The 11,890-nt window shown below is 34.2% G+C and overlaps 1 non-coding gene across 1 annotated transcript; it reads right to left on the minus strand.

The window, feature by feature from the left end:
• Positions 1-9,899: 9,899 nt before the first annotated feature.
• Positions 9,900-9,976, minus strand: Trnat-cgu (transfer RNA threonine (anticodon CGU)). Its single transcript has one exon. It is a non-coding gene; the product is annotated as a tRNA-Thr (tRNA).
• Positions 9,977-11,890: the final 1,914 nt, after the last annotated feature.

Consider the following 11,890-nt stretch of genomic DNA (forward strand, 5'->3'; position numbering starts at 1 on the left):
TACAGACACGTGGAAAAGACAATACTTTAATCGAGGTTATTTATACAGACACGTGGAAAAGACAATACTTTAATCGAGGTTATTTATACAGACACGTGGAAAAGACAATACTTTAATCGAGGTTATTTATACAGACACGTGGAAAAGACAATACTTTAATCGAGGTTATTTATACAGACACGTGGAAAAGACAATACTTTAATCGAGGTTATTTATACAGACACGTGGAAAAGACAATACTTTAATCGAGGTTATTTATACAGACACGTGGAAAAGACAATACTTTAATCGAGGTTATTTATACAGACACGTGGAAAAGACAATACTTTAATCGAGGTTATTTATACAGACACGTGGAAAAGACAATACTTTAATCGAGGTTATTTATACAGACACGTGGAAAAGACAATACTTTCATCGAGGTTATTTATACAGACACGTGGAAAAGACAATACTTTCATCGAGGTTATTTATACAGACACGTGGAAAAGACAATACTTTCATCGAGGTTATTTATACAGACACGTGGAAAAGACAATACTTTCATCGAGGTTATTTATACAGACACGTGGAAAAGACAATACTTTCATCGAGGTTATTTATACAGACACGTGGAAAAGACAATACTTTAATCGAGGTTATTTATACAGACACGTGGAAAAGACAATACTTTAATCGAGGTTATTTATACAGACACGTGGAAAAGACAATACTTTCATCGAGGTTATTTATACAGACACGTGGAAAAGACAATACTTTAATCGAGGTTATTTATACAGACACGTGGAAAAGACAATACTTTCATCGAGGTTATTTATACAGACACGTGGAAAAGACAATACTTTAATCGAGGTTATTTATACAGACACGTGGAAAAGACAATACTTTAATCGAGGTTATTTATACAGACACGTGGAAAAGACAATACTTTAATCGAGGTTATTTATACAGACACGTGGAAAAGACAATACTTTAATCGAGGTTATTTATACAGACACGTGGAAAAGACAATACTTTAATCGAGGTTATTTATACAGACACGTGGAAAAGACAATACTTTAATCGAGGTTATTTATACAGACACGTGGAAAAGACAATACTTTAATCGAGGTTATTTATACAGACACGTGGAAAAGACAATACTTTAATCGAGGTTATTTATACAGACACGTGGAAAAGACAATACTTTAATCGAGGTTATTTATACAGACACGTGGAAAAGACAATACTTTAATCGAGGTTATTTATACAGACACGTGGAAAAGACAATACTTTCATCGAGGTTATTTATACAGACACGTGGAAAAGACAATACTTTAATCGAGGTTATTTATACAGACACGTGGAAAAGACAATACTTTTAATCGAGGTTATTTATACAGACACGTGGAAAAGACAATACTTTAATCGAGGTTATTTATACAGACACGTGGAAAAGACAATACTTTAATCGAGGTTATTTATACAGGACACGTGGAAAAGACAATACTTTAATCGAGGTTATTTATACAGACACGTGGAAAAGACAATGCTTTAATCGAGGTTATTTATACAGACACGTGGAAAAGACAATACTTTAATCGAGGTTATTTATACAGACACGTGGAATAGACAATACTTTAATCGAGGTTATTTATACAGACACGTGGAAAAGACAATACTTTGATCGAGGTTATTTATACAGACACGTGGAAAAGACAATACTTTAATCGAGTTTATATATACATACATTTGGTAAAGACAATATTTTCATCTCAAAATTTAGTACAATAGGCAGTTCCAATCTGTTCGTCCTTGGTCAAATAATGGTAATTCTATGATGAAACTTTTGGTCTTTTTTTAGACAAAATACGGCATCATGAATAGATGATATGATTTGAATAAACTCATGAGAATTAAAAGAAGGTTCATTAAGAAAGCTTTATAACGTTGAATCACCATAACATATTCTATAATAAATGTCGTATTTAGGACATAAAGGGCGTTTACAACATACAATTAGTAACACAAAATAAAGCGCTAATGTGCATAATGCAGTGATCGTTAATTTATCTGTAAGAAATATCATATATATATTAGACCTTGCACAAATGCCATCTTTGTTGCGAGTGTACTACGCTCTCGTGATTGGACAAAATCTATCTATGTAATGTTGTTTACAAATGTCCCTCACAAGCTACAACCATAGATAAAAGTGAAACACACACAATATATATATATATATATATATATATATATATATATATATATATATATATATATATATATATATATATATATATATATATAAGAAAATAATTAAATGATTTAATTGAAAATGAACAGATCACACATACAGTTTAGCTCTGAACAATTCTCGTCTTTGTTCAAAATTCTATCATTCTGAGTTCCATCTGTAAAGCACTAGGTTTTATCGATTTTCCACTGCAGGAACTTGACACATTAGCATCTTAAGTTTCCCACTTGTGAAAGAAGACACTATACTTAATTATGATTAATAGTTATGTTCGTTGCGAAACCAATCCTTTTGACAATGTAGATGAAATAGAATTTTAGTGGCCCGAATAATAAATAAATGCAGGACTACAGTGTCTTGTGTAATTTACGGTAATATACCCATATAAACAATAGAGTATATTAAATGTTAAAATCGAGTTATCATGAGGTGACAGGGTGCATTGAGAAAAGGTGGTTATTATTCAACGAGTTTCATACATTTACTATTGAGCCGTTATCAATCTGAGATTCGTTTTATCACATAATTCATGGTTTAGTGGAAAGAGTTGAGATAAAAAGACAAAATGGTTTTATTCTATTCTAGCTGTCTGACAAAGAAGTTGCACCTTTTAATTTTTATCCATCCATGACGTGAGTTGAATCAACAATGGACAATTCAACAACCGGTAACATTTAATAGTAGATTTTTTGTGTTACAAATTATAATCCAAAGAACAACTGCCCTTCCAAACCAACAGAACATTAAATTTGTCAACACTGGAATACTTGATGCAAATTCATGTGTGATGTCATATATTACACAGGTCAGGTCAGCTGAATTGTTGACGGGCTATATACATGGATTTTGATGAGACGTTACAAAATTTCATCTGAAATATGCATGCATTCCACTATGGACTTTCACCACAGATGCAAAATTGAATACTGCAGAAGCAAATAGTTTCATTTCGGTTTCGTGTCAAAGGATGATTACATAAATTGTACTAAAACAAGGCGTTGCTATCTACTGTGGTTCCCGATCTAATGTTTTGTCTGAGTGAATGTTATTTAACTTGGAAGAATGCTGAGATTGGATAATTTGATGTCTATGGGATATCAACATTAGTTGACAATCATTGTATTAGTCCGTTATGTCTATGGGATATCAACATTAGTTGACAATCATTGTATTAGTCCGTTATGTCTATGGGATATCAACATTAGTTGACAATCATTGTATTAGTCCGTTATGTCTATGGGATATCAACATTAGTTGACAATCATTGCATTAGTCCGTTAAGAGAAGTGACAATATTAGCTCTCCTAGGTTGACATTTACACCGCATTGTGTGTGTGCGTGCGTGTGTGTGTGTGGGGGGAGGGGAAGAGAGGCAGTAGCAATGTGTTTTGCATTCAGAAAATTCTACCTAGGGGTAAATTGACATGTTTCGAAATATTTAACCGTTTTTTCCCAATGTCTATTCTGCTATCGATTGGAAAGATGACCTCCATATTATTAATTGTAACCTAATTAATTGGTTGTAGAAGGCGGTACAAGGAATTTTTACACAGTCCCAGCCGGTCAGTAATGACAAGACCGCGCACGATTTTTTTTTTAACCAATCATATTTACATAAACTGATATGTTAAAATGTTTTACATATAAAACTCAGTATACTGTAAATACTGTCTGTAAAGTGAATAAACCCTGTGATGATTGTTATATAATAACACATCATAAATTAACAAATATGTCATAACGTCATGAAAAGAAAGTGCGTAAGGACCGAGGCGTCTAAATATATTTCAAAATCATTTGGTTTCATTTCAAATAACATTCATGAAACTCATCGGTTAATTTGAATCTTTGAAAGGTTCGTTAAAGACAGTAACTCTTCAACTCATTTGATGAATTTCATTTGAAATAAGCACTCATCTGTGATCACCTGTTTAAGACAAATCACTGAAACATTACAGCAAAAGTACTGTTATAGCCAGTATGTCACTGTGGAATATGACAGAAAAGTGGAAACTTTTACACAGAACTTATGTTCATGAGGTTCGCTATACATGGCACTTAATCCTAAGTATCACGAGGCTGCAGCCAAAGTGACACCATCCTCCTGAATATCCATAAAATACATACTCCACTACGGTGGGTTTTCTTTAAAAAGATGTAATTAACAGCAGTTAGGTGAAACGATTACTGCTTGCATTGGCTATTCAAAGACACGAAAGTAAAACATGGCTGTATTAAGGAAATAAAAAAAACAATATTTTCTCCTAAGATACAAACATTAATGCTTATAATGCCGGTGCAGACACATGAACGCGCACCCATTGCATTAGATAAAATATAACTGAGTAACGATTACATTGAGTTAGGCATACTGATTATTGGAATCCATAACAATAATCACAAATATCGCAAATATCTACGAAGTCAACTTCAAAATACAGTATGCACAATAATGTATATAATCTACAAAAGACTGATATATTTCAGATAGAAATTTTAAAAGTACTATCCTAAAAATAGCACGGCTATTGCCATGCGTCATTGTCCCTGATACTACATTCTAACATGAACTAATTCGCACTTTTAACCCATTTTGTTAATAGCGATTGACTTCAGTGTATTCATATCAGTTACACAAACAACCATATTTTCTGTATGGTTTTCTTTAACTCTCTGCGTAAATCCGTCCTTAAATGGCGATTCTAACCGAATACATAGCTTGAGGGCATTATGACTGACTTAATTGAAACAGTGTTTTTAAAGCACAAACAAATGAGGAAGGGCAAAAGTGCCCTCATTCATCAGAAAGTATTTTTCTAAAGAATTAAGGGCTATATTTTGTCTTAAAACACGAATAATGGCCAAAAATATAGTGGAAGTAGTTTTTTTCAAGTTGTGTAAGCTTGATTTGCCATACATATCTTTGTCGCAGGAAGGCTAGCAGCGCTTTGCTATTGACATCTGTTACGACTCTATGGTCAGAAAATAAGTAACTTGAAGAAGCAAAACGGACAGGTTTTGCAAAACGTAACAAATAATTTAATTATCAAAGTTATACACTGAAAATGTAAGAGGAACTTAAAGTAGTATGCAAACTTTTAATCAAGTCCAAAAGAATCGAATGTTCCGAATGAATCTCAGGTTCTCGAATATACTGGTCCGCAGAGATTCATGATGTATCAAAATGACTCCGCCCAAAAGTTCCTTGAACAATTCACAATAGTCCCAGAACAATATTTTAGTCCAATGAGCACTTTGTGGTTCCTCGAAAATCATATCAAAACACAACATTAAATACGTACGAAGACTGGTGTTACAACAAGAACATGAGAAATAAGAATGATCAAACTGTCAGGCTCCGCGCTCTAAAATACAAGCATAAGGGTTGAAACCCATTTAGCAACTGCTCGCAACGTGATACTTTTGCAAATGTCTCACATTATAAATGAAGCCACCTGGCCGAACTCATCCAATGGAAAATAACTTAATTCTTGTTCGCACCCACCTGACCCAACGAGCCAATGAGAACTTACTCCAAATGCGTCAACATGTTTCATTATTAATATCATTATTAATGGTCGTAAACACCTACGCCGACATTTATTTATAGATCCTACGTAATCTACACTCAATATATTAAAACAAATTCAACGATCGTATAAACACTAGAATGTACTATGAGATTTGAAATCTTTGATATGTTCTAACGGCTAAAATACACCGTTTTCCATTATCTAAGAAAAGGTTAGCCTGATCAGAAAGGAAAATAAAAATTAAAAACGTGGATGCTATCTCTGCATATTTTCCTCTCTAGCTATCAGAAAGAAAAACAGAGAAACGTCCTGTCCAAAGTTCAGTTCCAATGTGAAATTGCCAAATATGAAGCAAAAAGAAAAAAGTATACGTTAGCCCCTTTGATGGACCACCTCCACTCATATTTTCCCGGAAAGTGTGACGAGGTAAAAGATACATCTGTGTTTGAAAACTTGCAACAGTCATTAAAATAAATAGTTTCACAACGATTAATAATTGTGCTACTTTTTAAATCATTATATATATATATATATATATATATATATATATATATATATATATATATATATATATATATATATATATATATATATATATATATATATATATATATATATATATATATATATATTCGTTGCAGGTAACTCCATGGTCTTGTTCGCAATTGCAAGGAACAAGCGGCTTCGGAGCAGGACTAATTTTCTTCTTGCAAACCTGGCGGTGGCCGATTTCTGTGTGGGCATTTTCTGTGTGTTTCCCAACCTATCCACATTTCTTTCTCCTGTCTGGATTTTAGGAAGAGTAAGTTATATTTTACAGTATCACAAATTTTATGCTATAAATGATACTTTTTATCTTTGATTAATATTTTATTAAGGACCACAACGATTTCATCACGAGTCGTTATTGCGTAGTGTAGCAGGTTGTTCGAACTCGGGCCTGTAAAATAAGTGCCTGTCAAACTTCCTACACAGTGCAGGTTTAACATCTATGCGAAACTGATCACACTATTTCTAGGGCAGTCCATTTCTTGTTGGCACATGTGTTTACATTTCTACACAAACAGTTAGCGCCATTAGGTCCTTTTTTTTACCAGTACGATGTTGAGCGAGTAATGTGATCGCTTTGCAATCAGAATCTCTGTCAGTAACCCCTTAAAATCGGCAATTTGTGTGCGAAGTCATGAGGTCATCTTCCTCGTCATTTCTTTCTACTCTATATCCACATTATTATTATTATTATTATTATTATTATTATTATTATTATTATTATTATTATTATTATCATTATTATTATTATTTTCCTCGTCATTTCTTTCTACTCTATATCCACATTATTATTATTATTATTATTATTATTGTTATTATTATTATTATTATTATTATTATTATTATTATGTTGTCGTTGTTACTCTTCTCTGTCGTCTCAGTAAATCAATATTGTTGTTGACCTACATATTACGACTCTGTGGTAATAAATTAAGTAACAAAGAAGCGAAACCAGTAAATGTTTTAAATTTTAACAAAGAATTTAAATACCTAATTGATAAATTAAACTGTGAGAGGAACGGATAGTATTATGAAGTGAATATAACTTATCCTGAGAAAGTTCTATGAAGTCCAAAATAATGAAAGTTCCGCATAAATTTCAAAATCTGAAATGTTTTCGTCAGCCAAGACTCGTGATGTTGTCAAAATGGAGTTGTCCAGAACTCTTCTGAATAATTCACAAAAGTTCAAGAATAAGAGTCAAGTCCAAAACTGAGCACTTTAAATTTCCATTGAACAGTGCAAACAAATGTATTTCCTCTCAAATGATATTTAAGTGCAACTTAAAAACACGTCTGCGGACTTGATGATACATAAAGAAGACAAGAAATAAGAATGACTCCAAAACAAAACGGAATGAAATCTGATTGCTCAGTCCTATTCTTATATACACATTCTATTACGACAGTATTTCACATCCCCCACGTTGCAGACAATACTACTTATTCAAATGTTACAAAATACCTATTCAAGTGACCTAACTAATCCAAGAGGAATTATCTTTTTTCTTCTAAGATACCACCTGGCCCATCTATCCAGTCGAAAAAAAGATGAATCTCGTAAACATGTTTACTAATAATTCTATTTTTAGTAACTGTCAAGACGTACGTAGGCATCTATTTATAACTCCTACATAATTTTGCGTTCTTTAATATCCCTAAAACAGACCGTGTCAAGTAAGCAAAATCTAAATATAATCCTTCCAATTTACAAGCATGAATAAAAAAGTACAAAACTAGATATAAGTATGTACCAGTAGTTACAAAAAGTATAAGAATACATATAATGACGGGTCTGGCGTTTCATTTGGTGATGAACAATGAACTGTAATGGCCATACACTTCATCCTTGTCGATCATTCAATCTACCCATGATCACTTTCCCTGGGAAATTTTTTTCAGTCAAGATAATTTATATTTCTTGATTCCCTGTGTCTTTTCTTATAGCTAGTCACATAGGCATAAAGATATAGCTGACGAAAAGAAATTGGATTGAGAAAATTACAGTTCCCAGAACGGGACGATTTACAAAGGTTATTCTGAATTGAACTCGTGAATAATGTCGTTAAAATGTTACATATTAAAAAGTGTAACGTAGCCCTCTTAGTAAGAAGGGTGGTTAATTGGATTTGGCTGGCGTTATCTAGAGGATGACCTCCCTCGATATTATAGCCCGACGGGAGTGAAAGAAGAATGGAATTTCAACAGAGAAATGAGCAACAATACTGGGGAGAAATAAAGCAATACGAGCCCCCTTTGACAAGAAAATAACACATTTAATTATAATAAATTAATTACGGCAATTCCAATTCAGGTTAGATTATATCAATATAATTTAACAGGTGTGTCTAATTCGGGTTTATTTTATCATCATAACGAGAGGTGAAAAGAGCGCAATGTCCATAATTGATTGCATCACCTTCCTTCCGTTTGACCGTATATCAACGTCTCCTAGTTCATCCTTCCTAAGCTCTATGCTTACCAATTCATGGACTTCCTGATCCCTTTATTTTGTCCTCGTCCTTATTTCTTTCCCCGTACTTCTGTCTTCAGACTCTCTCGCCTTTCTCTCAGAAAGCTGTTCCTACTTGCTGTTCTCTTTCAGAACGTGTGCGTCCTAGCATTAAACATGTCTTTCTTTTTACAAAACGACCACCTGGTCCCTTTCTTGTTTCGCGAGGAAAGTACTAATCTCTTAATGCTTTCCACGGGGTCGAGACTAAGTTTACTCTTCTAGGAAATTTTCAGACTAAAGAATTTCGACTAAGGTCGTCACTTTAAATTCCGATTGCTCTAATGCGTACGCCCTAATTTATTCTGACCAATCGCAGGCTGCGGTCCCTAAATTTTCCCAAAGAAATAATTCCTTTCATCAGGTTTAGACAGCTCGCAATCTGTGAACGACAGTACGTGAAAATTTCCCTTTGAAAAAGTGAGAAGTGGACAGGTTCCTACCAAGCGGTTAGGGTCGGTAGCTAAAATGTTTACTTTCTAAAGACCGTGTTAAGATACCCCGGTCAATTTCACTGAGTTGGAATGCTGTCCCTTTGAAGTTTGCTCTGACATGGGTCGGGGAGGGGGGGATGAACGAAGAAAGTTCGAAGTGACCCTTCACAAAGACTTTTCTGGCTTAAACGCGATTAAATTTTGTAATGCTCAATGCATTTAACTTTAAAGTTCGCTGCAATTCAAAATTCGACACATCACAAAAGGTTAAGAGACTCTTTTTATTTTTAAATTGTATTTTGTCACACCAGTTATCTTTATTTTTCCTACACCTCACTGTATACAAAACTCATACACCGGCCTTAACGCATGCAGCTCTGTGTGTGTGTGAGTGTGTGTGTGTGATTAGGATTTTTAACGTAGCTTTAACAATTGTTCAGTCTTATCGCTACGATGTCTGCAGTGTGGCAGTTTATAGTGATGTCTAGCACTGGGAGATCATGCCGCAGACATGTAACATGATGTCCCACCTAGTCACATTATCCTGACACCAGGCCGACCAGTCCTAACACTAACTCTTAATGTTGAGCGCAAAGCGAGGCAGCTGTTAGTACTATTTTTGTTAAGTCTTTGGTATGACTCGGTCGGGGTTCGAACCCATGACCTCCCGCTTACGAGGCGGATGCTCTAACCACTAGGCCACCGGAGCGGTCGCATGCAGCTTTGTGAGCATCGAGAGTTAGATGCATGGATACCCAGAATATGTATGACTGCTCGTAATTCAATCATTTTTAGGTCATGTCTAAGCGATTTATCGGGTATAAAGTTTTTTGCTGAATAATAATAATAATAATAATAATAATAATAATAAATAATAATAATAATAATAATAATAAAAATAATAAAAATAATATATCTACCAAACTGTAATTAATATCCAATTCAAATGGAAATAAAAGTCATATGACAATGTTAGTATTTGACTGTTTTCCCTTTTAAATAATTATAAATTGTGAGGTTATTTTGCACAAAATATAAAATATACTTATACTCTCAAACTCGTTTTCAAAGAGTCAGTAGGAGGAAATTCGTCGTCTGATTTGCAAGATATTTTCATTTATCTTGTCCAATAGTCGCTTGAAATTGACAGGAGCTAGAAATTTATCGGACTTCTTGAATCCTAAACAACTCTCACTTATATAAAAATTATTTAATTACGACAATTTAAAAGAAAGCTTTATTCAAGTTTTTATTTCATTACAGGTGATGTGCAAAGTGTACTACTTTGTTTGGAACCAAAGCTATACCGCCTCTCTCATTATATTAACTGTGATCGCAGTTGAGAGATTTCTTGCCATCAAATACCCTCTTAAAGCGCGGCAGTGGATGACACCAAGGAAATTAAAAGTCGCACAAGGCACTATTTGGATAATATCTATATTATATAATCTACATTACCTTATTATTTTCGATACGATTACAATTACATTCAATGGGCACAGTGAGACCTATTGCTATTACATACATATTGACACAGAGGATTTGAAAGTTGTGTACCTCGTAAATTTCATTGTTTGGTATATTGTTCCTCTGACTGTAATGGCCGTACTCTACTCAAAAATTGCCGCTTCTCTCTGGAAAGGAAGTTTGATCGATGACATGGATTTTAAAAGATGTTTTACTTTTAAGTCATGTACACGCTCTCCAATGTACGAGGAAACCGAGCTAACAAACTATGCCACAGAGATAACATTGTGTGATAACATAAAAACACATACAGGTCATAAAGCATCAATCTCCAAACGAGAGACCGAAACAAGCAACGATAAGTGCATATCTTTCTGCGATGACTTCGCCTCGTCCTGTAGCGGGAGTAATAACTCTGATCGTTATTTAGGGTCTTCTGTCGGCGGTAAATCCATTCGAATGATATATATGAACCAAGGCAGCATCAAAGCTAAAGCCGTAATTGAAGATGCTAACGACAGCGGAGCTTACCAACAAACATTACCTCTGAATCATGTCAGTCAGCCTCGACATGGCGTGAGGTGCACCCACTCTGGGCTATCTAGTTCCAAGAAAATTAGGGCTGCAAAGCGAAAGGTTATTCGATTACTAATAGCACTGGTTGTTTCCTTCGCTGTTTGTGTCCTTCCACATCATATAAGGCTGTTGATGATGTATTGGCAAATTTATGTAGTGCCTTTTTCTCTAGAGGTTTATTTGGCCCCTGCATCGTTTGTTATTCTGTATCTAAACAGTGGGCTAAATCCGATACTGTACGCACTGTTTTCGAAGAATTTTAGACGAAGTTTCAAGGACTCGTTTTATTGTTGCATAGGGCGGCGGACAACACTTTACAATATGGATACGATCAAACTGGGCAGTAAATATCAGGAACGTGTCAAAGAAACCAAATAGCGGATAACGGTTATTTCTAACACTACCATGTCATGTTTACAACAAAACATATTTACTAATTTAACACTCTTTTGCTAAATGAATACACTTCAGTGTATCAACGATTTATTCGCCAAGTAGACAAACAACCAAAAATATATATACTTGATATTACGATACCTGCATCTACTGCGCCCTCTATGTTGTATTTAAAATAACAATATCTA

Source organism: Sinohyriopsis cumingii, chromosome 4 (genome assembly GCF_028554795.1).
Source record: "Sinohyriopsis cumingii isolate HCF-2022 chromosome 4, ASM2855479v2, whole genome shotgun sequence".
Classification (NCBI taxonomy): Eukaryota; Metazoa; Mollusca; class Bivalvia; order Unionida; family Unionidae; genus Sinohyriopsis; species Sinohyriopsis cumingii.